The 18,784-nt window shown below is 42.0% G+C and overlaps 1 protein-coding gene across 1 annotated transcript in view; it reads left to right on the forward strand.

Moving 5' to 3' along the window:
• Positions 1-18,784, forward strand: part of b3gat1 (beta-1,3-glucuronyltransferase 1) — a 174,494-nt gene continuing 155,710 nt past the window's right edge. The window contains exon 1 of the mRNA XM_033049947.1: positions 1-314. The gene's annotated coding sequence lies outside the window, so the exon portion shown is untranslated. The remainder of the gene's footprint in view (positions 315-18,784) is intronic.

Consider the following 18,784-nt stretch of genomic DNA (forward strand, 5'->3'; position numbering starts at 1 on the left):
GTGGGCTCACAGGGTACCAGGACTAGCTTCTCCATTCAAAAACACACAGATGTTACTCCACGCTTCAGATCATTTTGCTGCTACTGGGCAGGCTCATTTGCAGAGCTGGCTGGAAGGAACTGTAGGTTGGTTGGGTTTATGTAGAGCTGTTACTCATGGGCTGCATTAACTTGGGGGACTGACAGCAGCTGCAGGATTAGATAAAGGGATGCTTTGAATTCTGCTTCTATGCTTAAAGAAAGGATTATGACTGAATGGAAGTCAGCTAACAGCATGTGGTGGAAATCTCAGACCATTCACTCTCCAGACCTAAGGTAACTCAATCTCTTTCAAAGTCTGCGTGATTTGTTTACTCCTTGTGTAGCTTCAGAGCAGTGCTATTAGATGCTTAAATAACTCTTTCAGTCAAATGTCTGCTGTATATATTGCTACAGATATGTATTTTGTGCGTACAGAGCTCAGCGCTAATCCTTAACTCTTTGAGGACAGAATGCCGATGTCTCATTTTTATTTTAGAAGCAGAGAACACACCTTTGAGACATTGCTCATGTTGAGATCTGTGTAAAATTTACCGTGTTCCTTAATATAGAACAAAGAAAAAATAAACGTGGAGTGTACCTTGGAGGGACCCTCTGATTACAATTGATGCTTGAACATAGTGGGAAAATTGCTACTTGTGGATATTAAAATATTCCAGCGTCTATTTTGGACAAGGCACCGAAACAAGTGCTAATTCTGCCATTCCTGGCTTTCATGTGGGATTGCAAACTTGAAATGTATTGAGAATTAAGCCTCAGTGTGAGCCGCAGTGTCTTGTTTAGTATGGAAAGGCACACAGACTGAAAACAAGAGCTTCCTTTCAGCTGGAGATCCCTTCTATTCACTGATTTTAATGGGCAGCAAGGGATTTGCCATGGTTTCCTCATGCTAAAGCCACGAATACCCAAGTTGCAGCACCAAATATCTTTGACTTATTGTTTTATGTCTTCTCTCCATTAGAAGCCTTTCTCAAGACCGATTGAAATGATTAACAGCAGGTTTAACCGTTTCAGCACCATATTTTCTGCTGCAACTTTCCAAAACAGATATGGATCAATCTGGAAATTACCGGCAACCTGGGGGCGCTTTGTGATTCTCCTGTGTTAAAAATTGATCCAAAATCGTCAGTGTTATTTTCGAGGTTTCTGCACCTTTTTTGGTTTAACCCTCTGAATGGGGAAACCAATGCACTCAGTTGCTTCAAAGCATCTGTATCGTGAACAGATTAAAGCAGTGATTGAGATATATTGTGGTATGAGGGTGCAAAGCATCTGGATAGTCTTAATTGCCAGTAGCCAGTGACATAATTATCAGCCTTGACCTGATATGTGGTGTAATGGAGTCATTATGGGCAGCTGCCACCCATAATGTTCAAGTCATGGTTGGATATCTATTTGTTGAATTTTGCTGCTGCATCTTGATTTTTATTTCAGTGCAGCGGTAGTACTTCCCAATTGATCAACTTTACCCATAGGATGCTGTGTGTATGATAACGAGACACATAAGGTGTCACTGTGAGGTTAGGTTCTCATTGTTCCGTTGATTATTTTTGCATTAGGCACACTGCACACTGAACATTGTTTAAACAATAAAGGTATTTTTATTTGATTAAGGAATGAATGAACCAGTAATGGCTTGGCACATATCCTGTGGTGTTTAATTCATTGAAAGTTGATAGCAGGGTAGGTAAGAAGATACATAGGCAGAAGTCTCTGGCAATATTTAATAACTATAGAGATACATAACAGCTAAAACAATATTGTCTTTGTACTAGGGACTCTGGACAATTAGCTCAATCAGCACAGCAGCAGACACAGTTATTATGCAGTGTATATTGTGTCTACATTAAGCATTTCATTTGTATTCCGTGACTAACATACACCTGAAGTTACAATAAATGATTTTAACAACAATAACTATTTTTATAACTAGTGATAAAAGATTGCTACATTCTTGATTCATTTTTAAGAAATACCATTCATAAAATAATTGGTCACAAGTCATTTTCTACCAAATTATATTAACAATCGATTGCATTTTTACACAATGCATTGAATAGCAATTAATGAAAAACATCTAATATAAATGCATAATATTACCACATGTCAAAATCTCAAGAGACACAAGCATCTTTCTCTATATAGGAAAGAACTGCAGATGCTGATTTAAATCGAAGGTAGACACAAAATGCTGGAGTAACTCAGCGGGACAGGCAGCATCTCGGGAGAGAAGGAATGGATGGCCTTTCGGGTCGAGACCCTTCTTCAGAGATTATTCTTCTGAAGAAGGGTCGCCACCCGAAATGTCACCCATTTCTTCTTTCCCGAGATGCTGCCTGTCCCGGTGAGTTCCTCCAGCATTTTGTGTTTACCAAGAATTTTTTTTCTGCAGTTGAATATTGAATTGCAAATGTAACCCATAAATTGCAATTAAAGATATTTAAGTGTTTAAACTGAAGGAAAAAAGAATTGCCAGTTCTTGGAGCTACCAAAGTTAAACAGTTCAGAGACATCAGCACACAAATATTAGTTTCCTGTTTTTACTTTGTTACCCTTTTAAGTGTATTATTGGTCAAGAAGGTTCTATTAGTTCGCTTGCAAAGGAGGAATAAGTTCAGAAACAATGACTTTAAATATAATACAATATACCTCCTGGACATCCCAGAGATGCATAGCCTTCTATAATTATAAACTATGTATGGCTCAGTGATGTTATATAGACTTAAAGAAAATCTACATCAAAGAAATCTTCAGCTGTGAGCGTACAGGCATCATAGTAGCATCTCATCATTTTATCGTAGAAATTTATGGCAAATAGCCAGTGATCAGTTTGTTCTTTTCTTGCATAGTTACAATTCCACAAGCCTAGTCAGATACTCAATGCAGACTATGCTGCATTTTGTTAATGCTGGAAATTACCTTAATTACCTTGAACTGTTGATTGATCCTTAGTTCTTCAGGTCAAGGATTTAAACCTTGGTTTGAAGAATATTATTAACTTTGATTCAACTTCCATTGCTACGCAATGTAATGTTTCCATTAATTTTCCATTTCATGCTATTTTACTTCAGACGTTGCGGCTCGTTTACAGATATCACCGCACTTCCTCTCATTGTATTCTTTACTAAGCCTTACACGCTGCTGTTGCTCTCCTCTTATGATGCCACTGGCATGTGCTGTCTCCAGCTCGATGTGAATGGGTGGACCCACACCTCATCCAGATGGACATCCTGGGCACATGCACCCTGTCTGCAAGACAACAAATTTGATCAACACTGGCAGTGCACAATGGGCTGCTTTGTAGATAAATTAGAGTTCCGTTTTACATTGTTACTTGTGACATCAATGTAAAGGAATATTGAGAAAAGTGTAATGCCACCCCATAATCAACGTCAGAGAAGATAGACACAAAATGCTGTTGTAATTCAGTGGGACAGGCAGCATCTCTGGATAGAACGAATAGGTGACATTTTGGGTCGAGACCCTACAACATCAGGATGGAGTTGGGTCCAGCCTATTGATCAGATTCATTCCCCTATATAGCCTTAAGTCATAGAGTCATGAGAGGGTCACAATATGAGCTCAGATCCATCCCTAATTAACTGTGAGCCATGCACATTTTTTTAAATGATGCTCTGCACTGTGAAGAAGTGCCAAAAAATGTTGCTAATTTTCCACTCCATAGTTTTGAACAACATTTACTGAAATCAATTAAAATATCGGTAAAAGTTGTATTTAATTTGCAAAATACTCAGCAATGCTTCCTTTACTATGTCAAGATTTGGAAGTAGAATAATTTATTGGCTTCCTTCTTCATGAACGTGTTCTACCAATTTGTTTCGCTAAATTACTGATAAAGTAAGAATGGGCGTTGGTTCCATTTTTGCAAGGTCTGATTTGCAAATTATTTAATATGTAGCGATGATTTGCTTGGCATAAGGTTTTGATTGCTTCTGGCTGTTCTACTTAGTTTTAGATCATGTAATGGAGTTAATAGAATAATTTACTGAATAATCTTGCATTGTACATTTATTATTTTCTCATTTTTTATCACCAGATTTCCTCCATTTTTTTCCGTTTGCTGCTTTGCAATTGAACGCTTGCTTTCAGCAAGTGTGTGATCTCAAGCATTCAGATCATTGCTACTCAAAAGTTGGGTGACACCTCTCACATAATAAACTGAAGTGAACCGTTTCTTCAACCCACTCCAAACCATTGCGTCTTGTGTACTCCCAGTGATGGTGCAATTCTTATCTCCCTGCTGCTCTGTTTGAGCAGGTCTGCTTTATCCAAGCATATCTCACACGCCAAGCAAACTCCATTTAGTGTAGGAAGGAACTGCAGATGCTGGTTTAAACCAAATGTCCTTGAGGTGGAGTGTCACCTTTTGGACCTCTGCAGTTCCTCTAGTGCAGGTAATCCCATTGTGTTGTAGCAGTTTCAGGAATTAGACCCAACAAACTATGTATTTCAAGTAACAATGGTATGGAGCTTGAAGGGAAACCAAAGATAGACACAAAAAGATGGAGTAACTCAACGGGTCAGACAGCATCTCTGGGGAAAAGGAATAGGTGACGTTTCTGGTTGGAACCCTTCTTCTGACCATGTTTACTATGACCTGACTACCTTTATCCTTCTTGGTGGAGGAGGTTGAGGGTGTTAGATTACCTGTAGGAGTAACAACAGTGCAAATTGTAGATTTCTTTAGACAGAGAGTTCAGTTTCTGACCTGATTGTGACCTTCAGGTGAAAAGTTGAGTGCCTATTCATAACCAAAGGCAATAACAAATTTGTATTCTTCACACCATCTCCTTTTAAAATGCATGCCTTTTAAAAATATCTATCTCCTGTGAGCATGGTGACATAATTGTGAAGTTATTGGGCCAGCATCTAGAGGCATAAACTATTGATCCATGATGTGAGTTTAAATAATTTGCAGCTGGGGAATTTAAACTCAATTAATTTAAGCTCAATTAATTAAATAAACAGTTAGATTCGGTAATAGTGACCATGAAAATACAGGATTATAGAAACTCATCTGGTTCACTCATCCTCATCAGGTAAGGAAAACTACCATCCTTACCTGATCTTGTCTAGGTTATATGTTTAGTTTAGAGATACAATATGGAAACAACCCTTCAGCCCATCGAGTCCACGGCAACCATTTGTCATCCGTTCACACCAGTTCTATCATATCGTACATTTTCATCCACTCCCTGCACATAACGGGCAGGTTTACAGCAGCCAATTGAACCATAAACCCACATGTTTTGGAATGTGTGAGGAGACCGGAACCTCTGGAGGAAACCCATGCGGTCTCAGGGAAAACGTGCATGCTCCACACAGACTGCTGGTGAGGTCAGAATCAAACCAGGGTCTCTAGGTCAGCTGTTCTACCAGCTACGCCACTGCGATTGTAGATCTACTGACATGGTTGAAATGATCTGACAATTCATTCAGTTCTGGCGGGCAACTAGGAAAGTCTGAATAAAGGTCTCAACCCAAAGCATCACCTATCCCTTTTCTCCAGAGATGATGCCTGACCCATTACTCCAGCACTTTGTGTCTATCTTAGGAGAGATTAATAATTGATGACCTTGCTGATGTGAACAAATAACAGGTTCATTGGAGTGTTGCTGAGACTATAGTCACAGACCTGAAACCAGTCAGAGCCAAGTAGTTCTATTTATCTTCCTATTTGTTAGGACATTGTTCTGAATCGACAACAGGATAAGAGTTGTCTGAGGGTGAGATTTACATCCCTTGGTACTTGGTAAGGTCCACAACTGGTTCAATACTTAACATTTGTTGCTGGTTACTAATCAGCATAGCTTAAGGACAAAAATCCATATATGTCCCACCACTAGAAGTTAAGGGATTTGGTGCAGAAACAGGCCCTTCGGCCCACCGAGTCCGTGCCGACCAGTGATTACCCCGTATATTTGCACTATCCTGCACACTAGGGATAATTTACCAAAGCCCGTTAACCTGCAATCCTGTACATCTTTGGAATGTGGGAGGAAACCAGAGCACACTGGGAAAACCCACGCGGTCACGGGGAGAACATACAAACTCCGTACAGGCAGCAACCCTAGTCAGGATGAAACCCGGATCTCTGGCGCTGTAAAGGGCCTGTCCCACTGGGGCATTATTTACGTGACATCATTTACGCGTCATGACGCACGACGCGCACGTCGTAGCGTGCATTACACGCGCATGGCGCGTGGTGAGACGTGGTGGCACAGACAGTACCGCGCCGTCGCGCGCGGCGCCCCAGGATTTTGGGATTCACAAAATCTTCGCGCGCCACCTGCGTGATGCACAAACGACGCCCAAGTGGGACAGACCCTTAAGGTAGCAACTCTACTGCTGTGCCACTGTCCCGCCCAATTAGCCAAAGCACCAGCTGGAAAGGTTGGATGTTGCTGAATGACAACTCGGGTTTGGATGGAGCAAGGTTCCTCCCACAGTCAAATACTTTGGAAACAACAATTGTTTGTATTGTAGGCTGTTTTTATTGCTGTAATACACAGGGTATTTCTCACTTTGGCACTGAAGCTTTTAAGAAGATAGTCTGGAAATTTAGTCAAAGAGAACATTTTAGGGCATCTTAAAGGAGGAACTAGAGGCAGGGGCAAAGGCATTCCTGAGCTTGGGTGCATTGTAGCCAGGCCACTAATGGAGCGGTTAAAATTGGTGGTGAGCAAGAGCCAGAAATGGAAAAGAGGAAGAGTGCTAATATGTCATAGGGTAATTGATCTAGAGAAGGTAAGAGAGATGAGAGTATACAAAGCCAGGAAGGACTTAAAAGGTATTACTCAACAAGGAGCTAGCAATCAGTGTACATGTGTCTAAGTGGGTGAATTAAATGGTGATAGAGAATAGAAGTTGACCAGGAGAACACTGGAATGATCAACTCTTAACATGATGATGGAGAAAGGCAGTCTTAGTAACACCACCAAATACATGCTCAAACCTTACCTCAGGGACAAAAATGAAATAATTTGGTGTGGCAGACGGACATTAACCAAGGGATAATGGGTCATAGACAAAGTTTCTCCCTCTCGTTCTTAATTGGGAAGAAAGACTTGTTTATTCAACAATGGATGTCAGAGAAAATATCTGGCGATACCGAGATACAAAGAGGTGACCATGCAGTGGAGCCATGTGCAATCAGCATACATATTGAGACTATGTGTTTTCAAGCAATCTTTTCAATGAGAAGAGGACTGGGTCAAGTATAAAGTCCTGAAAGATTGGGAGGGGAAGATAGACCATTGCAGATGATTCACTGAACAACAATGTGGATAGCTAAGGTGCACATGGACAATAGGGGAGAAGAATGAAATGGATAATATGATCATTGATGACAAAGGTTGCTACAGACAACTTGGCATGGACAGAACTAGATTGCTTCCTCCTGTCTTAGTCACACAAGCTATAACTTATGACTTTGGCAAGAGGTTTTTTAGGGGTTTAGCCAGGGCGGAAATCTGACTGGGTTGAAGGGATGAACCATTTATGAATAGCTTTTCCTATCTTCTTGCTTCACTATTTCCCCAACTACTTTTGTGGGTTTTTGTTTAGTTTAGAGGAACTGCGTGGAAAGAGGACCTTCAGCCCACCGAGTGCATGCCGACCAGCGATCCCCATACACTCATGCTATTCTACACATATTAGGGACAATTTACAATTATACCAAGCAAATCAACCTACAAACCTGTATGTCTTAGGAGTGTGGGAGGAAACCGGAGATCCTGGGGAAAACCCACACAAATCACGGGGGGAATGTACAAACTCCGTGCAGATAGCACCTGTAGTCAGGATCAAACCGGCGTCTCTGGCACTGTAAGGCAGCAACTCTACCACTGTGCCACGCTGTGATGTCTCGCATAGCGTAAATCGGTGTAGATCTGGGAAGCTCCAGTACGCTCCGACCTAGTAATTATAGTTGGCAACAAATGTGTAATTAATTTAGGCACTATATTCAACAGTGACTACTCTTTTAATGAATTCATTAGATATAAAGCGCATTAGGAACTCCTGAGGTTACAAAAGAAGATGATATATGAATGCATGTCTTTATGCTCTTGATTTTTGCAATTGTCTTCCTGCCACCAATATGTTATATGCAGCCAGTCTTCAATACCACCACAAAGATTGCATGGAGGACTTTGGCTAAAATTGGAAATGTGTTTGATCCAGGAGCTTCCAGGTTCAAATCCCACTCAAGAGACTTGAATACAAAAATTTAGGTGGGTACTCTAATGTAGTACTGTCTAAGGAAGTGCATATTATAACGATACTACTTTGGTTGAAGGGATCAAGTGTTGTTCTGAAAAACTGCATTTTTTTTTCTCTCATTTTATCTACAAAAATGGTAAGACAGATTAGTGTTTTGAACAGGATCAATAAAAGAAAAACAAAGTTGGAATGAAAAGGAAAATATACAAGTTGGTTTCATTATTACAATGCCATTGTCACTTTCCAGGTCTTATCAATTGTAAGAAGGATACTTGTAACAAAATTGTATTGTAAATGGTTCTCTCTGAGTGTCTCAGGAGAATTAGTGCAGAGAGGAAATTCATCTTATTGTAATTGTAATGCCCTTTGTAAGACCTCCCACAACCTGCAACCTCCGGCAACAACCTGCAACCTCCGGCAACCACCTTCCACTAGCATCGCAACCGGCTTCGACTAAAAAATTACCGATTTTTAAAACGGCAACCTATTTTTAGTCGCGGCCGGTTTTGAATTTTTTGAAATAATCGCCGGAACATAGAAGAAGCGGAAACCACTTTCGACCATTAGGGAGACTGACAAAAATCTCCGGGAACCGCACGGAAACCTTGGGTGGAGCGCAAAGTCTCCAGAGGTTTCCATTCAGGTTTCCTAAGTGGGACAGTGGCATAATAAGGATAACTTAATTAGTTGAATTACTTTTTCAAGTATTCCTTTAACTTAAATCTCTTAAAATAACATATAATGTGGATGTACGAATATAAGTGAAAGTATTGAGCGGCACAGCATTGAGAAGTAGCTGCTGGTAGCCATTCGTGTAACCAAAACCTGGAAATCAAACCTAATTTCAATGTTTTATTGCAAACCTCTGACAGATTGAGTGTCGCGCAGTGCAATACAGAGCTTCTTTGCAGAAGAGAAAGGATATTGTCAAGAAATGTAATATGTGGGCATCTGAAAATATTCCTGTGGGAGTTTGCACTGCTTCTGAACGTAATTGATGATAATGTCGAATTTAGCCTATCCCCACATTAGAACAAAGAACACTGCAAACTGCACAATTCCATCACCAGGCAGAATTTCAAGTGGGTCTACAGAGCAGAAAGATCACTGTGACGTGTGGTGAATTTTGTTACGGAGATCATGACAGGACTCCAAAATTCATTCATTCTAAGTTTCTTTTGGCTTCAAAAATAAAAATACTAGAACAACTGCTTTCAGTATTTAGTCCAAGCACTGAGATCAATGCTTTATTTTACCAGCTCAACTGTTGTAAACAGTACCATTTAATATTTAGTTGCTTATAATACCAAAAAGTGCATCTTATAAAACGTTCATACTGTATGTGGCCCTGGTTTCAACAATTAAAATTTTCATGTGATGCTTAGAAATTTGTGCATAGCTTTATTCACGTTGGAACAATAACAGTGCGGTTCTGTAATTGTAACAGACAAGTTGCTTATATTAGACTTGCTTGCAACAGAAGGGACTTTAGCAGAACTGATTAAGTCAATGTCACCAGCAAATGAGAACCAGACATCAGCAACTCCAGCAGAGCAGAAAGGAATTCAAAGGCACGGTTCCCACAATATGAAAACAGTTTCCAGGTATGGTTAATTATATCAATTTGCAACTGTTTGCATCTCTGTCACGAGTCAGTAAGACTGTTGACCCAATTATTAGAAATTATCTTTGCTCCTTTGGATAATGCTTTGGATAGGTGATTAAGGTTTGCCAACCCAAAAATTACAGATTGTTTATTGTCATTTAGCATCTTAGCGGCCATACAATAAAGTTAGTGTATTTAATATTGAGTAGTATTTGTCTTTACTCATTCAGTAGTCAATAGCCAATAGGTGCAGGGGTAGGCCATTCAGCCCTTCGAGCCAGCACCGCCATTCAATGTGATCATGGCCGATCATTCCCAATCAATACCCCATTCCTGCCTTCTTCCCATATCCCCAACTTTTAAAATATTTATTTTATTAGAAGCAATTGTACAAAGTGAAAGTAATCGACATAACAGTTATACAATTTTCGCTTCAATTTTAACATTTTATAAACTAATAACTAAATCGGGAAAAAAGGAAAAGGAAAAAAGGGAAAGAAAGAAGAAAAGAAAAAGAAAAGAAAGAATTTCGAGAAAGACACGAAAAAGAAAAAAGAAAAACCCCAGAACTAACGAAGAAGTGAAAGAAGCGGTGATATATCCCACTACCCTTCCATACGCCCGCTCACCCGATCCTAGCGTCGGTTTTGACTCCACCATCTTTAAGAGCCCTATCTAGCTCTCTCTTGAAAGCATCCAAAGAACCTGCCTCTACCGCCCTCTGAGGCAGAGAATTCTACAGACTCTTGCCCGGAGTCAAATGTATATGGTTTTGAATTTGATCACCAAGACTTTCAGATAAAATCCAGATGGATGTAGTGTTGGGGGAGCGCTGCATGATCAGAGATGCTGCCTTTCAGATGAAGAGTTAAGCTCAGATCCCATCTGAAGAGAGGACATGAAAGATTCACGGTTTTGATAAAGAGCATGAGAGTTCTTCCTCACTTCCTAGCCAATGTTCATCACTCAATCGGCATCATTAAATCAGAAGATCTGATTATTTTCCTGTCACCTTTGACAGATTCCTCCATTTAGTATAGTCATACAGCATAGAAACAGGCCCTTTGGCCCAACTTGCCCATGCCGGCTGAAATGCCTCATCTACACTAGTCCGGCCATTTCACCCATATCCCTCTAAACCTTTCCTACCCATGTACCTGTCCAAATGTCTTTTTAAATGTTTAAACCTTTCTCAACTACCCCCTCTGGTAGCTCATTCCATATACTCACCACCCTCTGTGTGAAAGCATTGCCCCTCAAGTTCCCATTAAATATTTACGCTTTCACTTTAAACCTTTGTCCTCTGGTTCTTGATTTCTCTACTCTGAGTATCTGCCCTATCTATTCCCATGTGATCTTAAGGGCCTGGGCCACTTGGGCATCATTTGCGCATCACGCAGGTGGCGCGCAAAGATTTTGTGAATCCCAAAATCCTGGGGCGCCGCACGCAACCGCGCGTCACTCCCTACACCACCACATCTCACCATGCAGGCGTACTGCACGCCATGCGCGCATCATGACGCGTAAATGATGTCACGTTGTGCGTCATGATGCGTAAATGATGTTGCGTAAATGACGCGCAAATAACGCCCAAGTGGGACAAGCCCTTAACACACCTCTGCAGGATCACCCATCATCCTCCTGGGTTCCAAGGAATAAAGTCCTTCCTTGCCCAATCTCTCCCTGTAGCTCAGACCCTCAAGTCCTGGCAACATCCTCGTAAATCTTCTCTGCACTCTTTCCAACTTACTGTTCTGTTTCCTTCATTATAACAGTACAAAGGAGAAGTACTTCCTGTGGTCATGAAAGGCACGACATATGTGAATGTCTTTCTTCTTTTTTTAATAACATGCTGGTCAGTGAGCTGAGGGGCCAGACTCATCAGAAAGGCACAGGTTTGATCCTCATTGTGTTGTGACTCATCTGTCCCAGCATGGATAGAACTAGGCACTATTCAATTAGCCATCTTGCCCCAGGAAAGAAATGGTTCATTCATCCATGAGTCACTCTCAGGATCTATTATATTAATGGATTTTATTGCTGCAGGGGAATTAATGATGAAGGCAGGATGCTGTTTTGATAATACTTCTGATCCTTTATTTGGGGAATATTGCGACCATATCTTAAGAAGAGGATATTTTGGAGTGGGAGACTGATGGATGTCATCTTTCAGAGCATTTGACTGATGGGTGTTCGTGTTACACCGAGAGATGTGGGATCCGTCATGTTAGACTGGGAGGCAAGGGTTTTCTCAGACTGTTACAAGAGAGACACATGGTCTTTTGAGGTGTGCAGGGAGGAACTGCGGATGGTGGTTTATACCGATGATAGACACAGTTCTGCAGTAAAGGGCCTGTTCACTTTCACGACCTAATTCACAACCTTTTTTACTCGTGGACATTTTTCATCAGGCTAGAAAAACGCCGCGACCTACTTGATGCCACGAGTACCTACGACTAGCGTCACGACCTGCTACGACCTACCTACGACCTCGTGTCGACCATGCTGCGAGTGTGAGTCAAGGGCAAACTCGGCAGAGGTCGTGAATTTAGGTTGTGAAGTGGGACAGGCCCTTTACTCAGTGAGTCAGGCAGCAGCTCTGAAGAAAAAGGATGGGTGACATTTTGGATCGGAACCCTTCTTCAGATTGAAGACCTTCTTCAGGTCTTTTAAAATGTTAGATTATTGGGGGTTTGGCCATCAGAGTGTTACACTGAGAGAGATGTTGTCAATCAGTGTGTAGTGCAGGGAGAGAGGTCCTTCGGAGTGTTTCACTCCAAAGATATTGCACTTCACGGTGAAAGATAAAAGTTAGCTCCTTAAAAGTGGCCAAACAGGTGGTAAGAGCATTGAGTACAAAAGTTGAAAACTCATGTTACCGCTGGACAAAACTTTGTTTTGGCCACATTTGGAAGATTGTGTGCAGTACTGATCACTGCATTGCAGGATGGATGAGGGGACTTCAGTGAAGATGCTGGATGCTGTCTGGATGAGAGAGCATTAGCTATCAAGATAGGTAGGACAAACTTGGATTGTTTTCTGTGGAGTATTGGAGTCTAAGGATTGACCCAATAGGAAAAAATAAAATTATGAGAGGTACAGATAGGATAGGAAAATATAGAGGGTGTAGCTTTAAGGTGAAAGGGAGAAAAGTTGATGGGGATTTACAAGACAAGTTTTTTTACTCAGAGAATGGTGGGTGCCTGGAATGTGCATCAGGGGTGGTGGTGGAAGTGGGTAAAATAGCATCATTTTTGAGTCATTTAGACAAGGAAACATGTTGATAATATTCAGGCAGATGGGGTTAGTGTAATTTGGCGTTATGGTCAGCAACAGACATCAAGGGCCAAAGGGCATGTTCCTTTGCAATATCTCAGTATTATAAAGGACTGGTATGAGGTAACATGTATTTGAGGGTTTTGTCAGATTTTATTACAGTTAAATGGTATAAGGGAATTAATTTAGTTTCTCTTTAAGTGTATGGAATATATCAGGGTGGTGTATTGAGGGAAATAGGTACAGTGCCCTCCATAATGTTTGGGACAAAGACCCATCATTTATTTATTTGCCTCTGTACTCCACAATTTGCAATTAGTAATAGAAAAAAAAAATCACATGTGGTTAAAGTGCACATTGTCAGATTTTGTTAACGCCATTTTTATACATTTTGGTTTCACTGTGTAGAAATTACAGCTGTGTTTATACATAGTCCCCCAATTTCAGGATACCATAGGCGTCAGCTTCACAGATTTTAATGATAATTTTGATTAAGTTACACATTTAATGATTGCATCCATTCACCCAAAATGTTGGCGATAATTAACCATCTCTGTTACACTGGGTGAGAATGGAAAATAGGATTTTTTATTATGATTATTGTTACATGCTGTTGAATTTACTGGGGGGGGGGGGGGGGTCTGATTCCCACTATACTGTGTTTCAATATTTAAAAAAATCAGTATGACATTAATTAAAAACATCAGGATAGAGGGCAGTCATAGCAGACTGGAGCAGGTGTAACTACCCTTGGTTTCATTAACAGGGCTGTATTTGAATGATAATATGATGAAAAGCTAGTCTGTCCTTGTTCAGATGCAGCAGAAGTAACTGCTGAGAGACAAAGGGCTGCTCTGTCCTCCATTCCCATTGTTTCTGGTCACTTAATAGACCTTTTGGTGCACTGGCTTTTCTCCAAATAGCTTTCAATCCCTTCCCTCCCACAAAATCCATTCGACCACCCCCTCCCCCCTTCCCCCTCCCCACCCCCACCCTCCTGCTCACGCGCTTCTTCTGCTGAGGTAACGATTATGGCTGAGATCCTTGTGAGATGACTACTGATATCCTTTCTCAGCCTTGCAACCGTGATTATGCCTTTATCGATGCCACGATGGATGAGAACTGAAAAGCCTACAAAGCCACACACACTCTCTGTAGTTCTGTTATTATATGCTGCATTCGGGTTTCCTAATATTATCAGGGGAATGGTTAGTTATTTATGTAATTTATCCCCTTTAATGCCAAAATTACGATAGCAAGGGTAATGCTACCACGAGTGAGCAATCCATTTCTTCCCAACTGGGAATTAACGCCACAGATTTCATATAGTTTATACACAAGAACACACAACATTGACAGGCTGGTAGAAAACTCATCAGACCTGCCCCACAGCATGAATGATGCATCATCAATATACTTCCTCCCTCCCCCCCCCCCCCCTCTTCCTGCAGCTATCCCAGGAGAGATAAGGAATGAAATAATAAAAAAGGCTGACAATTGAAAATAAAATCTGCAAGATCCACGTTGTGTTTTACTTCGGAGTCACGTGAGTGACTACGTGAAGAACCCCGCCAGGACGCATGCGTGTCATTGCGAAACGTCAGACGCGGTGGAAGGACGTTCCCCCGCGGCGGCAGTTAAAAAAGCCGCTATTTGCAGGTAAGGTTTTACTCTGCGGTCTTTTTTGTTCTATTTCCCATCTACAGAAGGGAAATTGAGAAAGCAAAGAAGACGAGGGCTGCAGCAAAGCTGGTGAGGGAGGACCGCGGAGCAGCGGGCAGCCAGCAAGAGCAGCCGACGGCACTTAGGTCACCCGTAGTGGGATCAGCTGTGCCCTGTGTAGCCACCGCACCGGCCAAATCCACGCGGCCGGGCGGCAAGGCAAAACACAAAACTAACAAGGTCGTGGACTCGGAGGAGTCCGACTTTGAAACACCGCGGGCGGCCAGCGACCGAGAGCGCTGGACCCGAATGGAACGGTGTGTGGAGCATTTGCTCCAACGTGACCGGCTCCGGGAGATGGAGTCAGGTCACTGTGGGCCCTATGACAAACCCACAGCAGTACCTTTTCAAGGGCTGCACAGTGTCTCCACCTCATCGGAGGGGAGCACTGCGGGTCAGTTCTGGGCTGACCTGGAAGAGGGGTCCGCGGAAGAACAGACAAGTGTGCATGGGGTGCGAGAAAATGAGAACTTGCTGGATATGGTGTCAAACTTCATACAGCCAGAACAGACTGGGGAAAATCTGGAGCCAAAGCTTGCTGCCAGTATTGACTATATGTCATTAAACCAGTTACAAGAGCAGGCTGTACTTGACACCACAGGAAGACATCTGGCACCGGGCAACTGCATTTCCCTAAATGTCCCAATTATCAACAACTGTATCTGGAAACACATCGGACCAGGGGTCAGAAGTATGGATGTGAAATTACAAAAAGTACTAAAATTGCTGACCGCAGGAATAACGGCATTTGCCCGTACAGTGGACGCCAGGAATATGTCCCAGGATCAACAAGATGCGCTGGCACTGTTCTGTAACACCCAGCACGAAATAAACAGCATCAGGAAAAGTGCCATACAGCCGACACTCAACCCAAAATTCGCGGGACTGTGCAAACCTGGGGCCACAAAACCACCCATCCTCCTGTTCGGAGGCAACCTATCGAAGCAGGTAAAAGAGCTTGATGAGGAAGCCAAAACCTTGGGGTTAATAAAAGGAACACCTGCAAAAACCCACTACAGCCAAAGACAGCATCCCTACGCACCCACCAGCAGAACTGATGAAAGCTCGAAGGCGCGGCATTTTAAACATGAGTTTTTTTTAGGCCATGGCCCAGGCCGGCCTTCTTGGAAGATGCGGGGAACCCCAACAACAGCACCAACCAACCCGAAAAACCAAGCACCAGCGCAACAACAACGGAAGAACTTCAGGAAGAAGTAATCCTGCCACTGGTAACAATGGAGGTAGGTGGGTCTGGTTCCCTAAATAATATGGAGAGCATGGAGGTTGGTGGGAGACTACACTGGTTTTTGAATGCATGGAGCATGCTAAACAACCGATACTTACATCTTAAGCAGTATCCAGGGATATACAATAGAGTTTATACACGAGTACAGCCCTCCAGTTCAACATAGACTGAACCGAGAGTTCGTGCTCTCTGATAAAGAAAAATCAGAAGCACAAGCTGAACTGGAGCGGCTTTACATAAAAGGTGTAATTGAAATAACTCAACACGAACCATTAGAATTTGTGTCCAATATCTTTACCAAAACCAAAAAAAAAGATGGTGGTTGTTGCATCATCATAGATCTGACAAAATTGAACACATTTGTTCAATACATTCACTTTAAAATGGAAACCTTTGTTACTGCTAAACAATTAATTTCCAAAGGGTACTTCATGGCCAGCATCGATTTAAAAGATGCTTACTATTCAGTACCCATGCGAGGTGACCACAGATGTTACTTAAAATTCAACTGGATGGGGCAAAATTGGCAATATAAAGCATTGCCAAATGAACTATCATCAGCCCCCAGGCTGTTCACAAAAATCTTAAAACCAGCCCTAGCATTTCTACGGAAACGTAAACATATGGTTATGGCATATTTAGATGACATACTCATTGTGGGCATAACTTTGGAATTGGCCATACAAACTGTAACAGCCACAAAACAGTTATTTGAAAAACTGGGATTTATCATCCATCCAGTTAAATCTAAACTAACACCGTCCACTACTATGGACTACTTGGGATTCACCATTGACTCAGTTCACATGACGGTGACACTGCCAAAGGGAAAGATAAGAGATTTAATAGAGGTTTGCAATAACCTCATTGACATCAGAAACCCATCCATCAGATTGGTAGCAAAAGTAATTGGTAAAATCGTGGCTGCTTTCCCAGCCACACAATTTGGACCTCTACATTACCAAAACTTACAGAGAGCAAAAATACAAGCTCTAAAAATCAATGCAGGTCACTTTGACAGACCTATGAGACTACCAATCCAAGCCAAAACAGAACTAAAATAGTGGATAGATAACATCTGGCTTTGTTCTAACCCATTCATTGTCAGTAACCCTTCTATGGTACTACAAACTGATGCCAGTGCACTTGGGTGGGGAGCCACCAATACCATCACCAGCTGTGAAGGTAGATGGACAGCACAGGAGGCATCCTTCTTACTCACACTGGGTATAAACTACTTGGAAATGTTGGGTACATTCCATGGCCTAAAGTCATATTGTACTGGATCACAACACCAGAATGTCAGATTACAAATAGACAATACCACTGTGGTAGCATACATCAACCACATGGGTGGCAACAAATTGATATCATGTGACAATCTCGCTAATTCAATTTGGCAATGGTGCATCCAGAGAGATATTTGGATATCAGCCACTTACCTACCAGGGAGACTAAATTTAGTGGCAGACACCAGGTCACGCAAATTTAATGAAAACACCGAATGGATGTTAAACAAAATGGTATTTGCTGACATTACAGCAAAATATGGAACACCGGATATCGATCTATTCGCATCCAGACTAAACAACCAGATACCTAATTATGTTTCATGGGAACCAGACCCTGGGGCAGCAGCAACAGATGCATTTTCGCTGCATTGGGGGAAATTGTTTATTTACGCATTCCCTCCTTTCTGCCTCATCAGTCGGGTATTAAGGAAAATACAACAAGACTCTGCGTCTGGTATTTTGGTAGTACCCGATTGGCCTACACAACCATGGTTCCCAGTGGTGCAAAACATGGTATTAGAACCATGTATTACCATCCCACATAGACCAGATTTACTACTACATCCCATGACAGGGGATAGCCATCCATGCCATAAATGCTTGAGCCTGTCAATTTGTAGAGTTTAAAAACACCACTTCTACAACTGGGACTAACGGACCGAACAGCGAACATCATCTCGGCGGCCCAAAGAGAATCAACTAAAAAACAATATCTGGTCTACATCAGGAAGTGGGAAATGTACTGTCATAAGAACAAAATTACCAACAGAAATATGAACATCCCGTCTGTTCTGGAATATCTGGCAGGCCTCCACTATGATGAGGGGCTCAGCTACAGTGCCATCAACAGCGCCAGATATGCCCTGTCGACTTACCTATGGCAAGGGACAGAGCGTTACATGGTAGGGACTCACCCTCTGGTAACTAAGCTCATGAGGGAATATTTAATACGAATCCCCCAAAAACCAGGTACTCCCAAATTTGGGATGTAAGCATTGTCCTGAAAGCACCCAGGAACTGGTCTCCAGCATCTACTCTGTCCCTACACAGACTAACTTTAAAAACAGTCATGTTAATGGCATTGGTCACGGCACAGAGGGTTCAGTCACTGCACAAACTCAGACTGGACAACATGACCTCCTCACCTGACGATATTACGTTCCACATATACGAACTAGTAAAACAGAACAGACAGGGATCAGCAGGCCACAATATCCAATTTAGGTCATACCCTGCAGATGACCGTCTCTGTATAGTTAGACACCTGTCACTATACATGGAGAAAACAAAAATCCTAAGAGGCAATGAGAAGGGACTGCTGATCAGCCATAAGCAACCTCACAAAAGAGTGACGGTCCAG

This window comes from Amblyraja radiata, chromosome 33, assembly GCF_010909765.2.
Source record: "Amblyraja radiata isolate CabotCenter1 chromosome 33, sAmbRad1.1.pri, whole genome shotgun sequence".
NCBI classification, from domain to species: Eukaryota; Metazoa; Chordata; class Chondrichthyes; order Rajiformes; family Rajidae; genus Amblyraja; species Amblyraja radiata.